This window comes from Cimex lectularius, unplaced genomic scaffold (genome assembly GCF_000648675.2).
Source record: "Cimex lectularius strain Harlan isolate CLEC.00 unplaced genomic scaffold, Clec_2.1 scaffold99, whole genome shotgun sequence".
Taxonomy (NCBI): Eukaryota; Metazoa; Arthropoda; class Insecta; order Hemiptera; family Cimicidae; genus Cimex; species Cimex lectularius.
In genome coordinates, this window is record NW_019392713.1 from 1,135,956 (window position 1) to 1,154,869 (window position 18,914).

The following is an 18,914-nucleotide window of genomic DNA, read 5'->3' on the forward strand; positions in this document are numbered from 1 at the left end:
CTGTTTAATATTTTTTCGTGTAGTTTCAATTTTTCCCTTTTTTGGAGAAGAATTACTTCAGGCCCAGTTCAACTTCAAAATTGCAAATATGACCGTAAACATCCTGACAAATAATTGTAAAGTATTTTTCACGCTGAAAACCATGGTGCAATAGGATTTTAAATTAGTAAAAAAAAAATACATGGCAAAAAGATAGCAGCGTAATTACGACGAGAAGCTGAATACTTCACTGTATGTTCTCGAAAATCCGATTTGCTCTCCCCGAAATGTTGGAACGGTTTTAGGTTTTAAAAAAAATAAAATCAGAAATGACTCCAGACTTACAATTTTATGCCGTATTGCTCCCATCTTGATCAGGGACTTCGGGACTCTAATTATGACAAGCGTCTAACGTTCCTTGCATAAATCTCGATTTGGGAGGTTGAAGAAAACATTCTTCCATACTTCCTATGGACTGAAAAATCCAAGATCACCTCTGATAGCATACTAAACCGTTGGAATTTTCTTAGAACGAGGGCAGCGGAAAATCCGAGAATTTCTAACTCTTGTCATCATCAGGTGGCTCGCAGTATCAACGTATGTTTGTACTTTTAATTGGGCCTTATTTCTACCTCAATTTTTTGGTGGAGGTTTTACCAATTATTAGATGATGTTCTTCTGAAACAAAGACAAAGAATGATTCTCCAGCTTGATGGATGCCCTTCACACAATTCTTTGCAGGTGGATAGGACTTCGGAATAGGTGATGGCCTGATGTGTTTGCCTCTTCGGTCATCCAGTTTAACTACACGTGACCATTTTCAGTGAGTCCATTTAAAAAACAGTGTCTACCTAATCATAACCCAGCAACCTCAGTTGAGGAACTACGGCAAAGGATAGAAAATACTTGTAAATCCATCTCCCCAGACTCTATCGCTCTGAGCAATGGTGAAGAATGGTTAAAAATAGAAAAGCTTTGCATCTTTACGCAAGGCAGCCAGTTCGAACATGAAATGTGACTAATAAATAGCAAATCAAATGACCTATGTCATTTTTCGCCCATTTAAAATCCAATTGCGCCATTGTTTTCAGAGTAAAACCTTTAAAGTGATGTGTCAGGATGTGTAGGATCATACTTGAAATTTTGAAGTCGAACCGGGCCTGAGGTACCCTGTATAATTTTTCTCTAATAAAAGACAAAAATTTGAGTCTAAATTGAAAATGTTAAACATTTTTTTATATGTAGCATCATTTGGTCAAGAGAAATTCAACCGGGACATCTAAAAAGGACACCCTGTATAAAGGCTTTTTGAATTTCAATAAATCCAGTAGTTTTAGTCGCTAATTGAAAGATATTTAGTTTTTATTAATTACTTTTTAAGGGAACTAAACCAAGGGACGTAAGTCATATTTGTCCCCTACAAGAAGAAATTACATGTATTTTTTTGCACAATGAGTTGAAGCGTGTATCATAAAATAAAAGCACTGGCCGAGTTGTTCATATGAAAATGATCCGGTCGGAGCGACGTCAAAGACCCCATGAAAAGGACGAGGACTGCGTAACCCAGGTGTCAATTAACCCCGCATCTCGGAGGTTTCTCGTATGTAAACAAGTGTCCACCGTGGCTCATTGCAAACCAATCAAAGCCTTTGTGCCCCGGGTCTTTCTCAACGGACGCTCCTCCATATGAACCGAGATGGACATGATACAATTGATTATCGATGGTCAAATTACTCGCTTACCAAATTGCGAAACTTTGTTCCCTTACTTACTTTTTTACTATTACATACTCACAACTAAACAGTTACGTGCTGGTGAATAGTCACGACCTAGGTTCAGCCTTCAAACTACAATAAAAAAACTAAATTCAGACTTGAGCAGGAAAAACTATGTCACGTGAAAGTTTGCAGGGAACCTAGCTTTAAATAAAATCGAATGAAATTAGTCGAAACCATTAAGTCATATCAATTGATATCTCTAATGAACTACCCAACGCCCATTTTACATCACCAGCATTTCAATTATCTGGCTTAACCTCGCACAAGTAATTAAGAACCCCATCAAATCCTGTCATTGTGAGTAGCAGTTAATTTTGAATGGCGACAATAATTTCCTAAATTGTATTTTAATAACAACTTTTCTACATTTGACTGACCCAAAAACCCAAATAAAAAGTAAAAATTAAACTAATTCATGTCATAAAATAGAGAGATTACGTTCAAATACTAGTTTTCTATCCTAATTTATTTAATATATTTATATTATATTATTTTCAATTATAAAAAGGTCACTGCCGAGATTCGAACCCAGAACTGCTAACATATCAAAATACGAGTCGGATCTAACTACTCAGCTTCATTTAGTCCCAAACCCAAATATACTTGCCTGATAAAACAAATTCATCCTTTAAATAAACTTTCTTTATTCAAATTTACGGAAAAATTGATTATAATTATGTTTGCCAAATGGGTAACTGATATTTCTAAATTTTCTGTAGATTGGAGTTGGGAACCTGAAATTTCGTTGTTTCTCGATGATTTCTGTTTGACTATCCTCTTTTTTGACATAAGATTTGTCTTGGAGTGCTGGGTTCTGAATGATTCGGCAATTATTGAATTTTTCGCGAAAGATGATGAAAAAATGCATTTGACTTATCACAAAAAGCACAAATTAACGGAACCGAATGGTTTTATCAATTTAATGTGAAAAAAAGATTACTTATTGTATCGACCTGAATTAGCATCAAAGGCCAAAGAAATAGAAAGTTCAGTGAAAATCGCCATAATATTTATTAAAAAGAAAAATGAATTCTTCTACTCAGGAATAAGAAAGTCAATTAAAATGTGAACTATCATCGCGCCCCTTTGTAGAAACTGTGGGATAATTATAGCTTTATTTACTTTTTTCGTGGAATATTGTCCAGTTGTTTGTGGTTTTGAATATAGAACGTATTTACATATCAGACGGGTGATAGTTATATGTTACAATACATTTAAAAAAAATAGTCTTGGGAAAAGTGAAAGGAATACATTTAGAGTAGATTCTATCTGTCACATAAGAACTAGTAAGCAGGAATATTGAATTCTGTAGAGACAAACTTTCACAGTTTTTACGAGATCCGGTTTAAATTTGGAAAAAGCCTTTCTATCTAGGTTTTTGAAGATTGTAAAAACCTTGAAAGCCGCATTCCTCTGGTCTTACGTTAACTTTGGCTATGTTGAGGCTCTGAGGCTCTGTTAAACTTTTATTTTCTATAAAAATCCATTGTGTTCCATTTTTTTACCTCGATTGCTAATAATCTAGTGAAGATCAAGTAGATTGACAAGCATTGTTACATGAAGTTGAAGGGCCAACATAAAAATAAAAAGGAAAAAGTTCAAAGCCGCCTTTGCCTTGTCACCAGCCTTGAAGAGATTTTTCCGCTTAACATTACAGGCATATTTGAATCTTCCGAGTCACTATGGGTGGGTAAATAGAATTAGGGACTTATTGTGCTTCAAGAATGTATAATGAATGCAATTCGCCGACAATAAATATACTTTTGGAAAAAAAATCCGATTGCCCGAAAAACATTGTCAAGTCGATTTTCGTGGATTAAAAATAAAGCTGGGCTGATTAAAGGTTTATCTATCAACGTGCATATTTGATCCTTATTAAAATAATTTCACTTATGAACTATCTCGTCGGATCATTGTCATACTAGTATGAGGAGTGCACTAAGTCGAAAATAATAAAGGTCCCCCCCTTCGGATCGCTATTCTTAAACATAGAGGGTTAACTCCAGCTGTTAGGCATAAAATTTCATTATCGAAGGGATGAAATCTACCTCCATCTCTCAGATTATTTATAATTGAAATTATGAAGCCGAATATCTTAAAAAATATATTGTTGAAATGTTTTTATCACGTCAAATAAACATTTTAATGTCCTCTTTTTATGGCAGGCGAAGTTTACCGTGGATATTATTTGCTGTATGTTATAACCCGGTGTAAGCATCAAACAAAGTTATCTCTGAAATGCGATAACCTAACTAGAGAGGTCTGCTTTTCGACGTAGCATTTGAAGGGCAAATAATATCCCTGGAAAAGGCGATAAAGCCCTTATTTAAACAACCTTGGCAAAAATTAAAGACGAGAGTTGACCGAGGCCGGTTTTGTTTTTACTCCCTGTCCCATCTTCTCATATTTTACGCCGGAAATTCCAATCTAAAGTCGAATGCTTGCCAAGTCTTTGATTCTACGTATTCACAAAGGGTCAAGCTATCCTGATATTTTATAAATTATGTTGAAGATCTTGAAAGATAGACAAAGATAAATAGTCTCTATTCACACCTATCTTTTGCGTATTTCTTAGCATTAATTACAACTTATAAATCCTCCACTGCGGTAGAATTCCCGTCAGATGTTACTACATATTTAACTGTTGACATCTATAATTAAACAACTCAGCTTGTAGTTCGAATCCGTTTCAAAAAATTTAAGGGGATAAAATATTACCGACCGGTACAACCTGGTAAAAATTAGTGCTTCTTATCGACCAGCACAATCAGACTAATTAAATTTTATCCGCCGCGTGACAATCGCTTTTTCTGTTGGAATTAAAAGGACCTGCGTTATCTTTTACATCAGTAATTATAAATGAATCATCAATCATGAAAAATAAATTTCAACCAACAAATAATCAAGTAATAATGTTGGAGGCAAACATTAGTAATTGTGAGGTCGTCGCAAAACCGAAACTCGCCTTAGACCGAAATGATCGGAAACGAAAAAATGCACACATGCGCATGCACAAATTGACACAATGATCATTTCCTAGGTAAGGTAGGCGGCCAACTTCCAACATTAAGATCCCACTGCCTCAAAAGATTGTCGGAATATTTGTTTAACTTTTGCATTTCAGTCACCCATTAATTATTAGTTAATATTGAATTAGAAATTATGAATTGGTCTATTAATTTTCCCTCATATGAATAATTTAAAGTGGCAATAAACAAAAATGTAAACCACACGAGCAAAACGTAAATTTACTCATGTTATCTCAAATAGCAAATTGTCGGAAAGCAACACATGTACAAGAGTCAACAGGGTACACATTCAGTCCCAGGATAATTTAAAAAATTTAATCCTTTATTCCTATAAGAGGTCTGGTTGAAAACAAACCATAAAGTAATATAAACTGTTTAAACCTTTATAGGAGTAAAATTTTGTAATTTTACCAGTCCCCGATCGTCACAATGCTTTGTGCTGCTTTATGCCGAAGTCAAGAATAAAGCGGGAGACGGCGGGCCAAGTCGGTGGGGACGATCAATCTAATGTATTTCAGGGTTTATTTAACCGATTTGCTAAACCCCCCCCCCCATATACAGGGTTTTGTGCAAAACGTCTTTTTTGGCATGTTCCCTTAGGATGGGTATTAATTGTTGGTTAGTTGATTGCAATTTCATGCAGATTCATCCCAAGAGAGTGAATTATGTAACGATAGCTCTAACCAATTACGAAACGCGCCTCCTCTAATGTGACAGAAGTTTATTTTCAATTTTCCTCGAGAATAATACATGAAGGAGTTGACATGTCGATCAAATAAAAAGTGAACAGTTACTGATTTCTAAGTAATCGTGGAAAAATAAAATATGCCAGTGATTTAACGGCAGCCGAAATAATGTCCCGGCAATTCACGTACACATCGGCGCTGATGATTCAGCTTTCACTCGGTGGTTGAAGAAAGCTGATCTAACCGCTGAAGGCACACATTGCGTAAAGTCCGCGGACTTGCATAAACCTATAACTCTATTCCAACACGCGAAACCGCAAATCTGGCCAGTATGCCGTGCTGTACACCGTGTACCATGTACACGCGGATAGATTTGTTTTGTTGCGAAACGGCAATAAAAACCTCGCCCGAAATAACACCGGCCTCCGCGCTCAGGCCGGCCGCAATCGTTATTTTTTACCTCATAATTCGTCTCAAGCTCAACTCTGAACTCATGGTGCTTATAAATAGGTGAAGTTCGGGTTATTCCTGAACTCCGCGGCGCCTGCATACCTCGAGGAACAAGTTGCCGATGTTTTTGAACACCGGGATTTCCAAATAAGCCGATGTGAGTCACGTCGAATAAAAATGCTCAGTAAACGTTAACTAATTGGTTGATTATAAGATTATATTGCCTTGTCACTCTCTCNTCTCTCTCTCTCTCTCTCTCTCTCTCTCTCTCTCTCTCTCTCTCTCACACACACACACACACACACAAAAAATTTATCACTGTATTGTCAGTATGTCTATCTGTTTGTCTCGCTCTTCTTTTCTTCTCTCTCTCTCTCTCTCTCTCTCTCTCTCTCTCTCTTTTTCCTGCTCTTTCTTTCTCGCTCTCTTTCCTGCTCTTTCTTTCTCGCTCTCTATCTATCATCAGTTCAGTTTCTCTCTCTCATTCATTCACTCACGCATTCAACCTTTGTTTTCATTCTCATATTCATTCACTCTCTCAAACACACTCAATTCCCTCTGTCCCTGAAGTTTGCCCAATTGCCGACCCTGAAGAAGAGGCTTTTACTTATTTATTAATTATATATGTATATAGTTTGTATGTATGCATATCGTGTAATGTGCAATGTGTTTAAGTTTTTACTTTGTATGTATAAGTAACAAAAAACTGATATTTTATAACTATTTATACAAGTTATAACTATCTAAATGATTATGTCCCTATGTCTCTATAGATCCCCTGAAGAAGGCAATAAAACTTGTCGAAAGCTTGGGCGTTGATATAATAACATTGTATGCTTGAAGACCACAATCCGAATCCCAATCAACATCGTATGAAGGCTGGTTGATCGCACAACAAACATTATTATAATAAGAAAAGTTAAGATAACGACTACTTCCTTTTCTTTCTTACAATAAGACATACTATTATCAAATTTTGACTATATCTTGTTTCCACTTTATATTAAGTTTTGTTGCTAGTCATGTTTAACAATAAATAAATACTGAATCAACTTTGCCTTTTTATATATTTAAAAAAAATCAAAATCAAATATTAATATTTGATCATCACAAGATTATTTTTTGGGAAAATAAATTATAATCGTAGGATATCTTTCTTTTTTTCTTGCCAGCCCAAGACGTAGGATGCAATAACGTATTACGTAAGAAGAAAATTGTTGACAACTGTGTGAAAGTTTGTCGGAGCATTGCCTAATTCTTGTGTCCATAAACTTTTACGATATGAACTTGTAAGCTTATCTTAACACGGCTGTTTGACGACCTTTCTTTATGCTTGGCTGCTGCAATAAAATAGAACAATGCTCATCGTCGAATGCTTACTGACGTCCTTTTACTGTCGATTATAGTAAAACTGCCTTTATATGATGACGGCGGAAGGGTTAAACGTAAAGTTGGATAGATTGATATTTGATAGATCATTGATATTTGGTCTTTAAAACCGACGAAAGGGGGGAAATATCGTTTAATCATAACACTCTCTATACAATATGACGTTTTCATACTTCAGTTTGATTTGAGACTGTTTTCTATAAATATACAAAATTTCGATTATTTAATACATTCAATAGCTTAAAAGATTACCTAATTCGATTCTTCGACTTGGGGGAGCTTTAGGAGGTGATATTATAGTTCTTTTATTAACATAATTGACAGTATGGCTGGATAAACAATTTCATTTTGTGAAAAGAAACCATTTCGGGGAGTTGGCATGGTTTGGTTAGTCTTAGAGTTAGGTATGGGTTAGATTAAGTTAAAGCAAGATAGAGTTAATTTTAGGGTCATTATATATTACGGGTTAGATTATATATTCACGAGTCCAACCAAAATAGTCAAATCTAAACCATCAGAATGTTGATTGGATGGGGGTTGGATCAGTATACTGAAGCCATGCTATGATTTTATAGGTTAGGTAGGTTTAGCGATAGTTTTAGCGACGGATTAGGTTACATATCTACTCCATGATTTAGCCGTGAACTGGAGAAAATATGCGATTTTATTATATTCAAGCCTTCCTCAAGAATAAGGCGACTAAGTGCATAATTAACATAGCATATGCCTTTATTTGAAGAATACTCCCTGAAAACTCGTCCGAGAAACCCAACGTTAACGCATCATCTATGACAGGAATTTACTTTACTTACTTTACTCACTTGAAACTGTTATGTAAAACTATGGTTCAATTTTTCAAAAGGGAAAATTGAAATAAACCAATATAAATAATATTAAGGTTACAGCTATTAATATAACTAGTTAACCAAACTATTATCTACTATTAAGTGATTTTTATTAAAAATTGGTTAACACATGCTAAATTCAGACATTTTTCGGTCTTTATGTTCCCCTTTCGTACATAAAGTTTAATGGAAAAAGGACGATCTTCCTATTGCAAAACCATTTCCTAATAATCACTAGAAAACTGATTTTACGTGAAGTACATGTCAAATTTAATAGGTTTCGTCGTGGATATAAGATTTATATGACAAAGGAACAACTTCCGCCCACGATCGGAACTTTAAATTTACTTTTTAATTCAAATATTTATACTATTATTATGTTTTTATATCAGTTCCAGATAAACAAATAAAAGCGTTGAAATTCACAAGAAATGAACAAAAGGTAAAAAAACTGTGGTTTGATGTTGAATATAATTAATTTAAATGATACACACATTAGAAGTTACAAGTTGTATTGACTGAGTAGAAAAAGTTTTGAAAAAGCTAATTTAAACTCAAGTTTACCTTTTTAGCAATACAAGAAAATTAGGAGATTAAAATAGTAATAATAACTATGACGTGCTATAATGACAATTCATTGTTTTGTTTTAGGTGAGTTAACATCCGGCAAAAGAAAACTAACAACCGTAAGTAGGGCACTAACGGTGCGGAACAAACATGAATCGTATTGAAGAGGTTTTTTCACGAGCCATACCGGCTAATAGTCCGTTTTAATCCATATCTTGATCATAAACGATCATTAGATGGTAAGATGATGGCCCTAGCGTCATCAGAATAACAATTTAAAAAGGGCAGGGGCGGGGGAATTTGTAAATTTTTGTTTTACACCTTGTACACGAAAATGACAGCGTAGGCGAATAAATTTGTAAAGTTTTATCATTTCGTGAATCTGGCACACTCACACGGCCTCCCTCAGTCTACCTTTATGGGAAAGTTCTTTCTGTTTTCCCCCTGTTTCAATTTTCATAACAAAACACCGAAGTAAGAGCGGGAGAAAGTTGGCGACAAGTCGTGACATTACTGTTCGGAATGGAAAACAAATTGTGTTCAAATAAAAAACACATTTTTCCATTGTCCCAAATTGCCGAATGGTGACATCTTATAAAGAAATTACCTCCAACATTAAATCGGTGAGATTTCCTAATAAAAATATTTTCGCTCTTGAGTTTATTATTGTCAAAATCCATTATGACTCAGAACAAATATCCATTGCGTATTTAAGCGTGTCGACTTCATTTTAGAAACAAGGCGTTAATATTAATGATTAAGAATCTGTATGACAACAGCTTAAAGCAAATAATTTTAAGAATATTAAATAAGATAAATATAATCAGAATATCAAAACTATATGTATCACTGGGTTTCTTAAGAATCAGGATACTTAAATTTAATAAATAGAACCATTGAACAAGACCTAACATCTCTACCGCTCTCCTTTCCACCAAAACCATTCAATGAAGTATCCCATATCAATAGCCTGGTTTCGGCCTGATCACCGCAAAAATCCATCGCCATCTACCTAAAAAAGCTGTAATTTTCATTACCTACCTTTATAATTCCGTCCTTAGAACAACATTTTCCCTCATCCGAATGATCCCAAAGTCTAAAAAATCACCATCCTCCTACCGACCAATAAGTCTGTTGCCTATAATGGGCAAAATCCAAGAAAAACTCCCGCTTAAAAAATATTAAACATATTTTCCTTGTCTTTCATTCTTATAACCTTATCCCTGACCACCAGTTTTGTGTTCAGACGTGTTTCATGTTCAGCAGTGCCATCGCTTTGTAGACATCGCTACCGCTCTTGAGCAAAAGGAGAGCTGTTCCGATGTATCCTAGATGTGAAACAAGCCTTCGATCAGGTACGGCACTCGGGTCTCCTCTGGAAGCTTAAGAAAGTCCTCCCTTTCACATACTACCTCATCCTAAAATCCTACTTATCCGGCAGATACTTTCAAGTCATCAGTGGCCATTCTCTATCAGCCGAGTATCGCACAGATGCAGGAGTACCACAAGGAATATCTTAAGACCCATCCTCTATATTGTATATACCGCAGACATTCCTACTCTTATCCGCCATCCTTTGCTCCCGTAAAGACCCTGTCATTTCAAGCAGAAACCTACAAAGCCATGTCATACACCCTTGAGCAGTGTTCAATCAGTGGAAGATGACAACATACAAAAATGTCACTTTCACTGTTCAGAGAATTCACTGCTCCCATCTATTACAATAGTATACCTCTCTCGCCAGCTAATGTAATCCGCTACCTTTGGCTATACATTGATAGCCGATTTACATGGAACCGTCACACTCGATTAAAAAGACAAGAGATTAACAGACGATTTAGACTTCTCAAAAGATTGCTGGATAAACGGTCAAAACTGAGTTTACTATGCAATATGTCCTTGAAGTAGTGAAAACCGGTACAAGAAGTTTGAATTATCCAATCACATAAATCCTCATATCAGAAACCTTTCATCCCGCACTAAACGACAGTGAATGGGATTACTGTTCATATATAAGAGTAGTTACTCTTTTTTCTGTTTTATGTGTAGTTTTTGTTATTTTGATTTGTTTTATACTTTAAATGCTGTTAAATTTACTTAAGCGCAACAATTGATGCAGGTGTAAATAAATAAAGAAAATACAAAAATTTAAACTTAAAACAAAAGATCAATTAAAGTTTACAATTCGGAAGTTCTTTGCGAAAACGAAACTTACAACATTCCACCGATCATTAAAGAGCTTTTGAAAACGAATGGCCACTTTGATACAGGGGTTTATTTATCGTATTTTGAATATCACGAAAGGAATCTTTGCTTCGAGATTAGAAAAGAAAAATTCCAAAGCACCATAAGAAAACTCTTGCAAGACAATAATAAATATCCGTGTGAAGTTGTAATTTACATCCTATTTAGGTCTTCATCTGATTTCGAGGGAAATGTTCAATCTTTTCCTTGCCAAAGGATCTGCATCGAACAGATGAGATCATACCAAATAATAACAGTAGTAGCTAGGTTGACACACGGACACTTACTTTAGATCCAACGCGCATCGCATTTTGAGAAAGGTTGCTCGATTTGTCCCAGTTAATTCAATTTTCATTCCTTGGCTCTATCAAAAGAGCAAATAGGAAGCCGCCAGTTATAAAAATTGTATTTGAGCACGAGTCTTTGGTTCCTTTTTTTCCAATATTTAGCGGAAACAGGGCAGTTATTTTGTAAACAGTATTTATGTGCTTTCTTTTGTGTACACTGAATGTATTTATGTGCATGTATTTATTATTATGTATGTGACGAGAATATGTATGTGAATATAGTGTGAGAAGGTCGAAGGTTGAAATTGGGGTGAAATCGCCTATTAATTAGATTAGTTATATAGTATGTATAAACGGGGTGTGAAATATCGAATACTCCATTACCCTACTTGACCGAGGTATGACCCCGGATTACTAAAACACCGGCAACCCGAGAGAAGTCATAAGCTCAATTTTGTATATATTTGAATGTATGTGCAGAATTTAGTTTATATAAATCAATCAATTAATCGTTGCTGAACTGTTAGGACTTAACATCTCGACTTCACTGAATTGCCATTAATGGTTGATTTGTACACATTCTAGTTGCTGTGCTTAGTAATTAAGCTTAATTTTTTCGAGTTGTTTTGTATTTGGAGAGGGCAAAGTGCAAATCAAGTACGAAGAATCCTAGGGAATTTACATTATTCTTCTTATTTAGAGGAATCGTTCTGAATTTAAAAGAACTATTATGACGAACAGACAAAGCGGAAGTAATCAAGACGAAATTACAACTTAGGGTATATTAAACGTCTAGGTGGTTGGAAGTCTTTACGTATTTCGCCTGATTTCTGTTTATGATTCTCTTTCAAAGAGGATAGGTAAAGATGCATAGAACATTGCTTCTAACAGGCCGAGGAATGCACATGATTGCAAATGAACAAATTCTGGAATGTTCGTGGTACGGGATTCGATGAGATTTTCAGCGATTTGTTTAAACCTAACAACCACTTTCTAAAAACGAAACAGGGTTAAGAGAAAAACTTAGAACCCACATTTTTCCTCCGTTTCACGGATAAATTGAGTTGTGGATATGTATTCATTACCAAACTTAAACCGTCCTAACCCAACCCAATCTAATTTCGGTTAATTAAAAAATGTTTTCCCCACACAAACATGTTAAAAATAAAATAGATTGAGCTAGAATTGGATATCAACGAACAACATAGACATTTTGTCACCATATTGAAGGCATGTTTAGTTGTAAATAATGTAAAAAAAGAAATACTATGGGTTTTATTAACAATAGTAATTTTCAGGGAACGCTAGTCAAATAAAGGTATATTTTTATGACTTATATGCACTTAGCCATCTTTTTCTTGAAGAACGTCTGAATATAATTAATAAAATTCGCTTCACGGGAAGACATTAAATCAGGAGTAACGTAACATTAACCTTAAACCTAACCCTACCTAACCTAACAATACTCCTACCTAATCTAACCTAACCATTCATAACCTAACACGAATCCCCATCTAATGTAATTTGTGTTAAAAAGTGTGTCTGTCCCACTGGTACTGATACATACAAAAAATAAAATGCTTAATTTGGTGGGCAATCCAACAAGTACGTAACAATGAATCACCCCAACATAATCTAACTCGTCCCAAACCTACCTTTACCCATCCCTAACCCTAACCTATCCCGACACATACCTTCCCCTAGTAATGCAAAATTAAATCAATAACGTACTCAACTGAATAAAGACCCAGAATATCACCTTTTACAACTCTTCTATTAGAATTTATTTATATCATCTTTTAAGCTAAACTTGTTGTATTTAAATAATTCAAATTTTACCCTTCATACATTAATTAAAAATAATGAAGATGGAAATGATTTGAAAAACGAAACAGCGTTTAAAAAACCTTCGCACTCCACTTAACGGAAAAAACATTGAGTCATGTATATCTAAACTAACCCATCTCTAAGAAGAACCCTAAACTTACTTAACCTAACAATTTATAATCTAACCTCACCTAACCTAATCATTCATGGCCTAACACAACCCGACCTAATTCGTGTTAATTAAAAAATGAGCCCAGCTCAGAAACATATTATACATGTTTAAAAAAATACGTTCAAGTTGACCGAAAAGATTCAGCTACAGTTGGGTACGAACAAACAAATATCCAACTTTTGTCACAATATCGGAGACACATTCAGTTGTTAAAAATGTACAAGGAAGACCCTTTTAGTCACGAATGCTTTACCCCCTAAGGAAAGTGAATGTATAAATAATAAAATCGATGAAGGTTCTCATCTGAATTCCACTAAGTTTTCTTTATTATAACGAATTCGGCGGGTATTCCATCAATTTTTATTGATAAAACAAGAAGAATTTTTTTTTGGCCTTACTATTTCAGTACTGGCCACAGTTATGTCGTTAGGTAGGAGTGTCAAGAAAAGACCGGGCGGAGCCGACCCGGCAGCATCGTACGAATCGGCGGAAAAAGCGGGCTGGTCCTTTCTTAAATAAATTCAATATATGCAATTACTTTCCGTACGGTGATCCCTACGGAGACGTGGATAAAAACCATTTACATCGAAATATCTACGGAAAAGTTCACGTCTCCTAGACCACCGGAGCTATACATGCTCAGGGAGCCCTCCTCCACCTCCCGCCCGACAGCACAACCGCACCGACACCCCACAGACCTCACCTAACACTCCCTCCCAATATCTCTCTAAATTTACATTTTCAGTAAAGGCCGTTTACCGATCTTGTTATGTAAGTAGATTGCATTGATGCACAAAATTCACTATATACATGTAAACCTTTTCATCTTTCATTTGTAACAGTTTTCATCTTTCGTTTTCTATCTACAGTTGAACTAACCTAATAATAATAGTACAATCCCTCTTTGACCATTTGACATTGTGAAACCAGGGCTCTTCGTTTATATTGGGATTAATGGAAGTAAAGAAAGCTAGGAGTGTCAGTGTTATATACACGCCATTTTTCTATCATTTGGGATCTGATTATACTCCGTGCATCAACGTCTATGTCCCTTCAGTGATGGCTCGTTTCACCAGACTATGAAACACTGAATTACCCTCTATACCTGAATGGCCCCGAACCCAAAGAAAGCGGATGTCAATGTTTTTAGTTTGTTTAATTTCCCATACATTTTGGGCTACCCATATTACTAAATGATTTATATCAGACTTAAGTTATGGTTCCCTAAGCTTTGTAACGGGAATACCAACACACGATTTAGAGCTGATATTGACAGATTATTCTTTATATCTCATTTAGCAAAAGCTACCATTTCTTCATCCAGTGCCAAAATCCGGGCTTCAATCGATGAGTCGTATAAAGACATATGTCGTCAAAGTATTGTATAACTTTAATGCAGGGGTTGATAATATTTGCGAGATCATGCACATAAATTAGAAACAATACAGGACTCAAAATCCCTCCCTGCGGAAGGCCCTGATATGTAGTATACGGGCCAAATGAAGAATCATTAATGTTTACAATTATTTTCCTGTTTACTATAATATTTAAAATAGTATGGATTACGGCGTGAGGAAGACCAATTTCAGACATTTTCTGTGATAGTAGGCCCAAATCTACAGTATCATATGCCGACGTAATATTAACAAATAGCGCTATTAAGGATTTTGAAATCGAAAAAGCATCATATATATCATCAATCAAGTTTGCTTGAGCATCCTGAACAGCAAACGCTTACGGAATCCAAATTGAGATTCTGAAATTAACTTATTTCTCTCCAACCACCATTGTAACCGGTGTTTTATCATCCTTTCATAAGTTTTCAAAACGCACCATGTATGAGCTATGGGTCGATACGTCGTCGGTACACTAGGGTCTTTGTTTGGCTTAAGGATCAACGTTACTTTAGAAATTTTCGACGCTTCGGGAATTGGTAAGCAACCCTCCCAGATTTTATTGTATAATGCAAGAAGGAATTTTTTGCTTCTCATGGAAAGATTGCATTGCATAATGAATATTATCAATCCCAGGAGCGGAATTATTTGCGCTTTTTAATGCTTTTTGAAGTTCTGTTAGGGAGAATTCACGCGTCAATGCCGGGCATAGATGCTCATTTGTCAATTTCCAATTTACAGTTGGGCCTTGAGGGCACAAATTTTGAATGAACTCCTCAGTCCAATGTCCTGCAACAATAGGCAAACTAGGGTTTGAGCGATTTTTTAAAAACTTTTTAACTTTCACCATACCACTGACAATTTTGAACATTTCTTCAAAGTAGCACAGAAATCTCTCCAAGACGGCCTTTTTGCTTCCTTTACAGCCCTATGAAATTTTGCGTTGAGCCTTTTATATTCCATGTAGGTATATAGTGAAGGGGAATTTTTGTACGCAACCAGAGCGGCCTTTTTCTTACGTAGATCGGTTTGGCAGGTTAAGTTCCACCAAGTTACCCGACCATGAGCTTTCCTAAATTTGGGAATGGATAAATCGGTAGCTAAATTAATCATGTTCTCAAAACATTCATATGAAGGTTCCTCAAAAGTTAATTTTTTAGACAGCTCACGTGAAAACCTCTCGAAACTAAGCCAGTCAGCTTTTTTAAGATTCCACTTGCTGTAGGAAATACTACTTGTGCAACTTCAACGTCCTTAATTTTCAGTAAGATGGGAACCCATTGGGTCGTCCAGTGAGTGCCATGATCCTTTTGTAGAAATGTCTGAACTTAAAAAGGTTATATCGACTGCAGACTTTCTTGTGTGCCCTAATCGACGGATACCCATCATTTAAGTAAACTAGATTTTGGTTTTCTAAAGCATCTATTAAGGCGCGTCCTTTCGCATCGGTCCATTCCGACCCAAATACCACGTGATGTACATTAAAAGCACCCGCGAAAATGCAAGATCTAGGCAAGCTACTTAAAAACGAATCCCAATCCTGAGATCTAACATTTTTTTCGCTGTTCTAAATTGATATGATGTGTAAAGGTAAGGGGAAATGTTTTAATTGGATCTGTATCGCTGAAATCATTATGTTTGCTATACTACAATTTACATTTGACGGTAGAAACGGAATGATTTTCCTAACAAGCACACCTACTCCTCCATAACCATCCTTTCTGCCCTGAAGCACAAATTGGAAACCTGGAAAATTAATTTTCTGATTTGGGTTCAGCCAAGTCTCCGAAAGTATAACAATGTCAACCGAAAGTTTGTCTATAATAACTTATAAATATGAAGTATATATATACTCTGTCTGTATTATTAAATTTCTGCATTTATACGCTTCCATAACTTTAGAAAAAATATCCTCGGCTTTAGCACTTGTTTTATTTTCGATATCGTTTAAGCTCATTTGCAAAATATTTACGAAATAATTTATATCCTCTTTCGTATGGTTTGCGAACGGATTGGCCTTTGGGCCTGATAATACTCTTTTCCTCCGAGGAGAAAGAGTATTTTTATCTGACTCACATTTAACATGGGTTTTTATGTACTATCTAAAATATTGTTATTAACGATGACTTAGATGAATTTCCTGCCTGTGCCTATAAGCTGACAAATTCTGTGCCGAACGAGATTTCAAACAGAATTGATCTGATGGTGCAGGAGGAGCCAGATGAGGAAACTCAGTCAGATTTTCCAAAATATTGAACTTGTTGGAAGTAACGGTTGAATACAATGCAGCTGATACTACTTTATTCTTTTTCATAGACAAAAGACGTTTATAATCAGGACATGCTTTATCTGTAGCCCTATGATTACCGGAGCAATTGAAGCATTTTGTAATATTGCTACAAGTAGAATTACCCTCATGGTTAAGACCGCAGTTTTCGCACCTAGGTTTCCCTCTGCACTGATCTTGAAAATGGTTGTACCGAAACATTTTCGGCATTGACAAAGGGAGGAACATATGCATCAACTTTACATCGAGTGCCATAAACTGAAACAGCTTCTGGTATTGCTTGGGAATCAAATGTTAGAATACAGGTACCTAAATTAATTAGACGTGAAAGATAATTTTTGATATTCTCCTAACCGATTTAACTCTTATGGGAATTTAATTGTGTCTAATATTTCCTTTTCCGTAAGCTCCGGATCTACTCCTCGAATTACACCCATTTTGAATATGAGAAACGAGGGGATATACGCATAAAGGTTGAGCACTTTTAGAAATTGTGAGTCAATGATCGCATTAGCTTCTGTGTGAGTTTTAAACGGTTTAAACCCGAAACTAACATGTTTAGTATTTCATCCTTAAATTTAAACTCAGAACTGAATATAATTTTACCCAACTTCATAGGATGCATTTTACCTACGTTTGAAACAGTGCTTTCTATTTGGACTATAAAAGGCCCGTGGTCTTGAGACTTATATCTATTTAATGGTAAAGAAGCAAAGTTTTGCGATCCATTTTGTTACCATCGTTTGAAGTATGTTCATCAGAAAGTAACCGTATTTTATTATATCCTTTTTCTACTGTTTCAGCTGGCCTCTTTCAATTATTTACCTTAGATTCCACCATGTCAACGTCGGTTTTCGTATTGTAACTCAATTTTATTTTCGGTAATATCAGGTGGGTCATTCCCTCCCACTTAATTCGGACATATTGAATTAAGGACTAATATCTTGATAAATTGGATAGTAAAGAAAGGGAAGCAAAAATCTTAACCTAACAAATAAATAAGTAACAATAAATAATAATTAATTTAATAAATATAATTTACATTATCATGCAATAATCTAACAAGAAGAAAAAATGAACAAAAAAAAATTTCATGCAATTTTACTCCCTGAAATCCGTGTTGAAGTAATTGCGAGTGGAACAAAAACAAAGGATCAGGTCTTGATCCTTCCTCGATCACTGTTCAAACACGAATGAAAAAGAAAATGCATTCCCATTCTCAAATGTTGTTGTTGCTTCTTCTATAATGCCGTTTTAGAGGAATAATTTAGTAATCCTGTTGGTAGATTTCCTGAAGATTATTTATTGTTATGGTTTTAATCGCCCTTCCACCCAGGAAATTTTCCCCCCGTTAAATTGCTCCACTCGGTGTCGCCACATCTAGGTTCTATGTTTCTTGCCCGAACGATCAGGTCGGTATTGATCCGATATCTCTCAACAATAAGAGTTAAATTATCACGTAGAACAAAAGACGTACATTTATGATTGAATGGAGCCAGAAACTTTTGACCTGAGCTGACAACAACGGGCGTAATCAAAATTATGAAACTAATGACAACGAACCAATCATACTAGAACGTCCTTTGCATACGTTCAATATTGTTGTTTGAGTTAAGCGAACACATTATACGGTTTGTTAAGATGATTTATGTTTTAGTGGTGTGTGATTTTCACGTTTTATTAAAAATGTCCTAAAATTATAATGGATTTTAGGAAACTACACGATTTTCTTTCCCTTGAACATTAGAAAATGGTAACATTGATCTACTATTAATTTTGTACGTCAGTTCGTAAAAAACTGTTTAGGCATGTTAGGCACGTAAGAAAAGCAGTGTGAAGTTTAATCTAGACAAAAAATATAATATTTATTTTAAAATGAATATTGTGTAAGCATAGTTATATATAACAAAACATAAATATGTACAAATTTGAGAAATTTCCTCTCGCGTATTTGTATATTCCTTCTAAAAATAATATTTT

At 35.3% G+C, this 18,914-nt stretch overlaps 1 protein-coding gene across 4 annotated transcripts in view; it reads left to right on the plus strand.

Annotated features, from left to right (window-relative positions):
• LOC106663217 (SH3 and multiple ankyrin repeat domains protein 1) overlaps nt 1–18,914 on the plus strand; it is a 98,048-nt gene that overhangs the window by 55,805 nt on the left and 23,329 nt on the right. The gene's annotated exons all lie outside the window — the stretch shown is intronic.